Below are 10,347 nucleotides of genomic sequence, written 5' to 3' on the forward strand. Positions count from 1 at the left end.
GACACACACTCACACACACACACACACACACACACACACACACACACACACACTTGCATGCTCACATGAATTCATTCCCACCTCTCATTCTCCAGCACTAACACTGTGCTGTTGGATTAGGGGCTGATGTCTAATCTCCTGCTAATCCTGGCCTGTTAATCCACTGTATGTGTTAGCGCTTTTCAGTACAGAGGATGACAGCTAATGCACTGACCTTCCCACAGAGGGATCGACACACACACACACACACACACTCTCACTCGTAGTTGTGTGTCTTCTCAACTCTCTCTCTCTCTCTCGAAGCGTGTTTGAACTTCTCAGGACCTCGCTGTATTTCTCCGGTTACTTAACGATTCCACCGGATCTGACGCGAAGGGCAACGCGATCTCTCGTTTACGGTCAACTGTAAACAAGGGCTAATCCCAGCAGTCAAAGATAGCTGACGTGACCTCTGCCCTCAACGGCGTTATCTGCATCCACGTGCACGTGAGCGCTGGGAAGCTGACTTCTCCCCAGAGTGGCACACACCAGTTGGCACGTGCTGGGACTTTTTTTATTTTTTTTTACAGCCCGAGTGACGGGATGTGAAAGTAGTAGTTAGTTTAAGAGCATTTAACTGCTCCTGGAAAATGACATAGAATTATGGTATTATACGGTGAAGCCGGTGCCATGTGAACACACACAGACACACACTGGGCAGCAGACAGGGCAGGACTGTGGCACTATTTTTACTTTGGTAATGGTATAAAAACGAGGAGAGGTTCACCCACAACACCGCGTGTCTACACCTCCCTCTCGCTTCTTCTTCTCCGCTGTTGGTCCGGACTGAAGAGCTTCAAAGCATCAGCGTTTTCATTTGTTCTTCTGGACGCAATAAATTCTGTTTATATACTTTAATATGGCCATTGTTGTTAAGAGAAGAAGCAAAACAGAGAATATAGGAGTGAAGCAGTACCTCCAAGAATAGTTTGATGTTGAGAAGAATGTAATCCGTCCGTTTAATATCCACATTTAAGGCAATATTAAACATTTTTAAGGTTTTGTTTAAGCACTCGGCTCGAGGATGAAGTTTAGGGAAAAAATGATGATCGGGTTGAAAACTGAGAAATGTACAGTAGCTTCAGACGCAATGTGTCTTTTTATTTAATCACACGTGATCAAAAACACACTTCAAGTGCTTCTGTGTCCTAAAACTGGAAGAGCACTAATAAGAGATGTACCTCCGCCAAGGTTAAACAGTCCCAATAAATTCTATCAAGCTGCATCAAATAGAACTCAGAAATATCAGTCCTCAAAGAAAACCTGATGTTTTTCATAAAGAAAAAGCAGCATTTGTCAAGAAAAACCCATAACCGGCAAAATAAATCTCGTGATGATAGTGATGAAATTCCTGAATCCATCCACCTTTAATCAGATCTGCTCCATTCGGTCTTTCTCCCCTGACCCAACCTGCATCTTCCACCAAGTTCCAATGAAATAATAACTATAGCACCTCAATGTTCAGGGTTTCCCCCAGTGCTGTATAGGCCTGGCGGGCCGCCAGGCCTTACTCCCCCCCCCCGCCAGGCTAAGCGTTGCATGTTTTTTTTATTTAAAAAAAAAAAAAATCCGTCACTCGCGCACATCAACAACACTTCACTTCCTCATTGAGCCCCGATCCCCAAGCAACCATCCTATTGGTCCAAACAGTCACATGTCCCACCCAGACGCCTTCACTGACCCTCGGACATCAGAACGCTCCTTCAACACAGTGTTTTACTGAACATACGTCACCTTCACTGACCCTCAGACATCAGAACGCTCCTTCAACACAGTGTTTTACTGAACATACGTCACCTTCACTGACCCTCAGACATCAGAACGCTCCTTCAACACAGTGTTTTACTGAACATACGTCACCTTCACTGACCCTCAGACATCAGAACGCTCCTTCAACACAGTGTTTTACTGAACATAAGTCAAAACCAAACATAAACCTAGTCCGTTACACGATTAGGCTGCAGCTATTTGGTTTTATTTATTTAAAAATAGGGTACTTCTTATTTCATACATTTTCCACAAATATGAGGACTCAAATAGCCCTACAAAGTTCTGTGTTTAATTTATTTCAACAACAAACTGTATGTCACCATATAATGCAGCACAAAATAAAATGTAAACAAAGGCTCAAATATTAAAGTGCAAAACTGTAGGTTTAAACTAGCAACTCCAACGTGATAAAAATAAATAAAAAAGAGGGCTTATAAGTTAAGTCAGCAGTGCAACTCAAAAAGATATCAAAGTATCTATTTAACCCCTTATCAAAATAAAAAAGTTAGGTGTGCATATTAAACAAAGTGCAACATGTTTAGAGTATAAGAAACAATGGTGTCCAGCTCAAAATCCGACTCAACAACCCCCCCCCCGCGGGTGCCTTCTAGCAGCCCTACCACCAGGCTTAGCAAGTTTTCTGGGGGAAACCCTGATGTTGCCTTGTCACAATTTACTCAGGAGAAAAGAGTTAATATATGATGTATAAATATATATCTAGGGGACTATCTTACACCTGGCGAAAAACAGAACAGCAATATTCATTATCCCAGCCGCGAGAGTGACCAGCAGAAACCTGCTCTGAGGTCAGTGCCACAGTACTTCACTATCATTTTAAGGAGATATTATCAGGATAGTAATAATTTCAAAACCCCAAACTAAGATACAGAAACCATACGTCCCATGTCCTCACACAGGGACGATTCAGATATTGTCTTATCGACTGATCCTCACCTTTACTTTGAGGTGAATCTGCGGCAACAAGAGAAGTTTCTACTATATTTTCTGTAAACATCCAAACATCGATAAACGCCACCAGACAAGACGCCTCATTGATTTGTCGTTGACCACAGATTTAATGAACTGCTAAAAAAACTGCAGAATCAACCGTTGTTTTTGTTCATGTTCAACCTTCAATCTATCGGTTAAAAGAAAAGAGTTCGGGAGAAACTGTGAATATACCAGGATAAGAAAAGACTTTAAATCACGATTAACAGGGAAAGGATTTCACATTTATTAGACACTTAGAAGTAAATTACAGCTTCTGCTTCTGCACCGGCGATCTCCTGCCCCCCCCCACCTCTCCCACCTCTGCCTTTTATCTCATTTCCTTTTTATCGCCTTCTCATCCCTCCATCTCTCTCTCTCTCACTCTCTCTCTCTCCCCTTCTTCATCATAACGCCGCTGCGACTCTCTCCTCCACCCTCCCCCCCCTCGTGTTTCAATGGATAGTAAAAACGGTAAAAGTGTGCTTTGGTAGGAAGGCCATGTGGAACCTTAAATCACACACAGGTGCCTTTAAAATGGTGAGGAGACGCACACACACACACACACACACACACACACACACACAAACACACACCGATGCAGCATCAGCCCTTCGTTTAGCTGGCAGTAATTTGCCACAGGAAGTGACAGGGTTATTGTAAGACGCTCATTAAGAAAGGGAAGCAGTGAATAAACGTCCGACTGAAGGAAATAAATTCAAAGCACTGCACCACTTTTACTGCTCAGCAATAAGCTGCTTTGATGTGGTGTGTGATGGCAGACTCTGTGTGTGTGTGTGTGTGTGTGTGTGTGTGTGTGTGAGCGTGTGTGTGTGCGTGTGTGTGTTTTAACACTGGTTGTACATTGTATTTGTAAAGCAATCAAATTGTCATGCTGCATGTGTCATGTATGTGTTCACTGTACCGTTTGTGTGTTCCTGTCTGTGTAGCCCCAGAGGTCAAAGGTCAGATCAGTCACAATGAGACAGACCGTTACAGTGCGAGGTCACTTCCTGTGGCAAACTTTCATCTCAGCAGGAGATGAAAGTTCCTTCATGGTCACGTGTTCTCATTTCCAGCTCCCGTGTGACTCGTGCGCATTCGAGCACACGTGGGCATTCAAGCATGTAGGAAGCATGTGTAGTCACGTGATTCACAGATTATTTGTTCTCATTCTTTCTGCATTTGTGTAGGGAAGTGTTTTTGAAGTATTTTAATAACGTGTAGTGTTTGTTAATGATGCGTAGTATAGTTGCTTTTTCTGTCATGGTGATATTCTTGTGTCCTTAAATATTACGAGTTGGTCGTTGTGATTTGTCCCATCAACCAACATGGAGGAGGCGTGGGTTATGACCTATACCTTAAGCAGCCACCAGGGTTTGATCAGGACACGTTGGGAACTCTACTTTAAATAAAGTTGATGGTTTTCCCAGAAGTAGCTGTTGTGATGTGAGAACGCAGCGTTAAAACGACATCATCGTCCAACACTGGTTGTAAACAAACTTCAGAGTCTCAGGCTGTAATTGTTTCTCTGGTTTGAACAACACCGACGCAGCGGGAGCTGTTTGTCCACGTCCCGTTTTATCCCCGAGTCAGCAGCCGAAACAGGTTGAGCAATGGTTCAACATCTGGAAACTAGTCATTTCAGAGCCTTAAGTTGTGCTTTACTGTGCTGACTCAGCATCGCCCGAGCTCCGGGAGATTAGTCTGCAGCGTCAGAGCAGGTTACTCGTGTGATGGAGCGCCTCCACGCCGCGGCGCCGAGTGGAAGTGGATTTACTCGTCTCATTGAACTCGCCCGGACGCCTCAGCAGCCTCAGATATTACAAACGACGCGGCACTTTCTCCACTAAAACAAAAGTGATCTTGTATTTTTCATGGTTCGGGGGAAATTGTCTGTAATAAGTTATGATTGAACAAAGTGCAGCCGAGGCAGCTTTGAACCGGGTCGGCAGAGTGAAGTCGCTCAGGTGCTTCGTTATGATCAAAGTTCTAATTGTTGAGTCTGTCTGTCTCTGGGTTTTTGTCTCTCGGTTCAGACGTCAGGGATAAGTTGGGATGTTCATTTGTTTTGGCTGCAGGAGTTTCTCACTGTCAGACCGAGCTGTGTGTGTGTGTGTGTGTGTGTGTGTGTGTGTCAGATCTGGGATTATCCTGTATGTATAACCATTCAGCGTAACCTACAACCTCAGGGTATTATGTCTAAGTAACAATACGTGTGTGTGTGTGCGTGTGTGTGTCTGTGTGTGTGTGTGTGTGTGTGTGTGTGTGTATGTGTGTTTCTATGGTTGTGAGGACATGTCGTCACAGAATTAGGTTAGAATGATGATAAGAGGCAGAGGAATGCATTAATGAATTATGTCACAAAGGGTCCTCACAGTTATAGAAAGACAATTATGTGTACTTGCACTTGCCAGGGGTACGTGTGCGTGTGTGTGTGTTTGTGTGTGTGTGTGTGTGTGTGTGTGTGTGTGTGTGTGTGTGTGTGTGTGTGTGTGTGTGTGTGTGTGTGAAATGAAATACAGTGACCTGATTTTCTTAGCTGTATGTCTGGTGACCCTGATCCACCTCGTCACGGCAACAACTGTAAGAGTGTGTGTTTGTGTGTGTGTGTGTGTACAGTGTGAGAGAGATTTTATATTAGTGATATTAATTTGGCTCTATAGAGATATTGTTCTACACTACTCAGTTAATCAAATTAACTTCCCACATCATTAAAGTCATTTCAAAAATTAGCAGCAAGGAAATTATATAAAATAAGACGAAAAAATATTCTCATTAACGTCCACTCAATTTCCTAGAGGGCAAATAGAACCGATTGTTTGTTGCCAGACACCAAACCAATAAGTGTTCCTGACAAACACGTCGGCACCGAAACACTGAGAGAAATTAATTAATTCCAAGTGTCAATCTGTGGTAAACAGACAGCTGCAGTCAGGCGATAACAGAAATTGCTGTATCAACAAAGTGCTGGTTTCGATTAAATCTGGGTGTTGCCATAACCAGAATGCGTTGGCTTGGCTTGGTGACCGTTTGGCTCGATTGGATTTTATTTTGAGTTCCGTTGTATTTCAGTTGCTGAGCCAAGTTTCTGATTGCAGATGAGACAACAGGCAGAAAAGCAGAGATATGCAGAAGTAAAGGCCGAGGCAGCTGGTGGCGTGTGGAGGATTTCATTTCCTGAGAACTTCTCTGTAGCGTTGCATTGATAGTTAGCATAGCACATTAGCACGTAAGCCGGCTAAGGACCGGTCCTGAGCATTAAACTGTTGTACTACGCATGCTACTGGAGTATTCCACCAGAGGGCGCACCACTGACAGTATTTAGATAAATACAAAATATGGCGTAGCGGTCTTCGACTTTTGCAGGTTTCCGAGTCGAGGTATCATTGCGAACAGATCTCTCCTCCATGTTTATTGCTGATGCCTTCCTTACTGACACAAACTGCCCCTACACTGCCACCTGTGGGTCATGTGTGTATTAAATCTAGCATTAAAATCCGACAACACACCAAACAGTTGCAGGACTCGCAAAAGAAAGCCGTAGGTCTACGTGTCGTTAGAAGCAAGTGCTCCTCCGGCCTAACTCCACATTTCCTCGGAGTGGTTCAGCTCTTTGATGCCAGGCCCGACGGCCTCTCGTCAGCCCAGGAGTGGGGGGTGCTACCCAGGTGCTACCTGTTTGGCGGCTTGGCACGCGTGCTGAGGTTTTCTCACTTGTCGAGACGGGCTCAGGTATGCTGGGCCTGCCGCTAAGGAATGCAGGGAGAGAAAAAAGAAAGAAGAAGAATCCCATCTCCCGAGAGGGAGGGAGGGAGGGGGCGACCGAGAGAAGAAAGTGAGAACCAGATGCTTTTGATAGGAAAAAAGGAAATGAATGGCTAAGCAGTGTCGTCTTGATGTGGTTTCCATGGCGACAATTTTAAACTGTTGCACATCTGCAGGCGAAAAAAACAAAAACAAGATTCAAAGTAAGTGGATGCACTTGTGATTAAGTGCAGGATGCCCCGGGGCAGAACACCGCACTGCATTCTGAACATGGGAGATATTCACCATTTAATTCATTTATCGATACTGAGGAATTCACCTCATCAGGATTTCGGTCTAATGAGGAGAATAAACTCTGTCTGGGTTTTTACCTCGGCCACATCCTCGAGTGATTTACAGAAACCACACTGAGGTTGTTGGTTTGAATCCGTGAGGCTGCATTTGAGCTCTGAAGTTGGATAATGATGATTATTGTAAATTGTGAAGCTGGATTTTATTAAACCCAGGAGACTTTTCTTTACTTTTCTTGTGCACATTATCGACTGATTCTGTTCTTTGTGTTGATGTTTTATCGTCAACACATTTTCCTGGTCAACACTCATCATGTCAGCCCAGATCTGATAAAAGGTTTTAAGTCTTTCCACCTTGGCTGCAGATGTTCAGTCACCACTGAGCTCTTTATATTCAGGAGGAGATATTTCATTTTCTGCATCTACAGGATTCATGATCCTCTGAGCTGCTCATCACTGTGAAGCAGCTCCAGTCTAAAGAGCCGTCAGCTTCTCACAAAGCTGTTTTCCCTTTCCACGCTCCTCACAACTGTAAATGAAACAAAAGTCACACTTGAAAACAACACCTCAGACATCACGCACATTGTGGGGAAACACAGTCAGAGTCTGTTCTGTCGAGGTGTGAACATGTTTTGCTGCTGCATCAGTCAGGAGACGCTCCGACTCTGCCGAGGTCGGATGTTTCTCTGTCAGGTGTTAAAGTTAAGTAGGAGGGACACGGAGCTGCCGGGAAACTGAGCCAATCGAGCAGGTCTCTGGATTTAATGGAAAAGAAGATGTTGTGATATGTTGAAGAGAACATTATCAAATCAATGTTCTTTGGTTAAAAGATTCTGTTGCGTTTTCTGTGTCCTCTTCCATATTTTCATAGTTTGAATCTCATGCTTGGACTCTGAGAGCAGAAATATCACAGATGTTTTATTTTTATTGAACAGCTTTCATTTATGATTCTGCTCTTTAAAGTTCCTGCTTTTATCTTTTCATACCCACAGCACGTTTTAAATTGCTTCATCTTTCCCTTCACTTTCTACTCACTGTGTTCATCGTTAATGCACCGAAACACCAAAGAAAAGCCCTTGTACGTGAAAACCCTCTTTTCAATTAACTCGATCCTGATTCTCATTTAAGTATTTTCCAAACTTTTACATTATAAGCGATTTCCTCTGCGTTTTGGCCTCTCGTCCACATGCAAACAGCATGAATTCACCGTTCGATATAATATCTGCAGTAATTCAGGGTTTGCAATTTTCCAAAACCAACTTTATGTCAGACAAGTAGATTTTTTTAATGATGAAACATGTTGACAAAACTTCACCTCCAGTCTTTCGTGGGAACAACCAAGTGCAGCAGCGTGAATGACGTCCAGATGTCCACGTCTCAGTGACGCACCACTTCTCTTCCTCTAAATGAAACCACTTCTTCACTGAGGGTTGTAATTAAGAGCAGCAATAAACACTTTTCACTTTACACAGGGTTGGAAAACACTTTGTATAACCTAGTTCATTTCATGATTAACCCTGATGGCTGATATATATATGCATTTAAATGTAAAGAAATTATTATAAACAATGAGAGATTTCCAGCTCACTTTCACTTGCAGTCCCGATTCCTCTCTGTCTCTCTCTCTCTCCCTCTAAAATGCTCAGTATCTTGGTTTTTCTTGCATCAGCGCGGCCTCGGGCGTTAAGGAAACAATCAATGAGGGTCCCTGCAAGTGTAGTTCCAACCTGTGTTTGTGTGTGTGTGTGTGTGTTGCCCTGAAGGATGTGGACTTCTCTAAATATATGCTGAAGCTCGAGGGCAAAACGAGCGTGAGCAGCCAAACAGGCTACAGGGACTGACCCACATCCTTTTCTCTCCTCTCCTTGAGCAAGGCACCTCCCTGACGAAAGCCCGTTCAGTCTGCCTGCATGTTTGCAAGCTTGCTCTTTGCCCATGTGTTAGTTAGTGCGTCGCCACTGTGCTTATTTCTGTTATTCCAAGCAAATTAAGGTTTTATAGCAGGATGCCAGCTGCTCCCATTACCCAGCAAACCCAGGAATGCAGTAAAGCATATGTGTCTGTGGTAAAACGCCCTGTGTCGTCCGGGTCAGTGAGCAAACCGACAACGAGATGCTAACATTAGTTGCAGCACATGTTCACCCCCCCGAAAGACGATGTTCTTTTCGATATGTAATGTTCAGGGTGCAGTTTTAAGCAAAGGAATCACTCCAACGTGGATGTGACTCTGAAGCTGAACCGGAGCCTCGGACCAATTGTCTTTAAAGTTGTAGAGTTTCTTTCCAATATATGATTATAAAATCATAGTTTTTTTAGGCTTCAGTGGGATAAATACATATTTTGGCTTCCTGTATACATACTTCTAAGTAATGGTCATCATTGGGTTTGTCTTATCATGCAGGGAAAGACTTTATCCCCTCGGAGCCTCCATACTCGACTGCATTGCAAAATAAATGCATAGGAATGAAAATGAAACCTGTTCATGCCTCCAGCTTTCTGTTTTATTAGGTGGCTTGAGATTTGGGGCGAACGCCAAACCACAGGGGCCTATATTTACAAATCATCTCAATCTCCTCCATTAAATAAAAAAATGTTTGCTCATATAAACAGAGAGAAGCATTTTATTAGGCTTTTATCTCAGGGCGATGACTCAGTCCTGCATGTGGAGCAGTCCAGCCTCAGCAGCTCAGCGTGCTGTCAGTGTCTTTATCGTCAACCTCTGATGTAGCTTGATGTGTCGTCGGGGGGGAAAAACACCCAAACGTGTCCACAATTATCACAAACGACGCAAAAAACATTTTATATTTGACCAATCAAATAAAAACTATAAGGGGTGGAAGGCTCCTCCTGTATGGGAAAGCTAATCCAACCATATCAGCTGTGAGGATTGAAAAACTTGGTGGTAACACACACACACACACACACACACACACACACACACACACACACACACACACACACACACACACGTACCACTGGCAAGTGCAAGTGCCAATGAAAGATTCATAGAGCAGTGATGATGAAGGCGTCTACTCTTCTGCTCCACTTACCACAGTCGGCAAATTCTGCCCCCAAATCCACACACACATACACACACACACACACACACACACACACACACACACACACACACACACATACACACACATACACACACACACACACACACACACACACACACCAACTCAGGGCCTGTTAAAGAGGGAAGAGACACAGCTGTGGGGTACTTACTCACCCTTAACCTTCCCAGATGTGAACAGGCATACACACACACACACATACACACATATACAGACACAATCCTGAGGCATCTAGCATCAAGAGACTAATGCTTCAGTCTGTTTTTTCTCATGTGTGAATACATTTATTTGTATGAAAGAACATCTTTACATGAACCTGCGTTTCCCCTGAAGGTCAGAATGAATGTTGAAGAGGAGCACTGTTTTCTCCTGTTCTGTATATTTCTTTATTCTTATAGTAACGATCAGTTCTT

General features: G+C 43.6%; 1 protein-coding gene across 1 annotated transcript in view; it reads left to right on the forward strand.

The window, feature by feature from the left end:
- gpc1a (glypican 1a) overlaps window positions 1-10,347 on the forward strand; it is a 34,740-nt gene that overhangs the window by 15,049 nt on the left and 9,344 nt on the right. The window lies entirely within an intron of this gene.

This window comes from Limanda limanda, chromosome 9, assembly GCF_963576545.1.
Source record: "Limanda limanda chromosome 9, fLimLim1.1, whole genome shotgun sequence".
NCBI lineage: Eukaryota > Metazoa > Chordata > Actinopteri > Pleuronectiformes > Pleuronectidae > Limanda > Limanda limanda.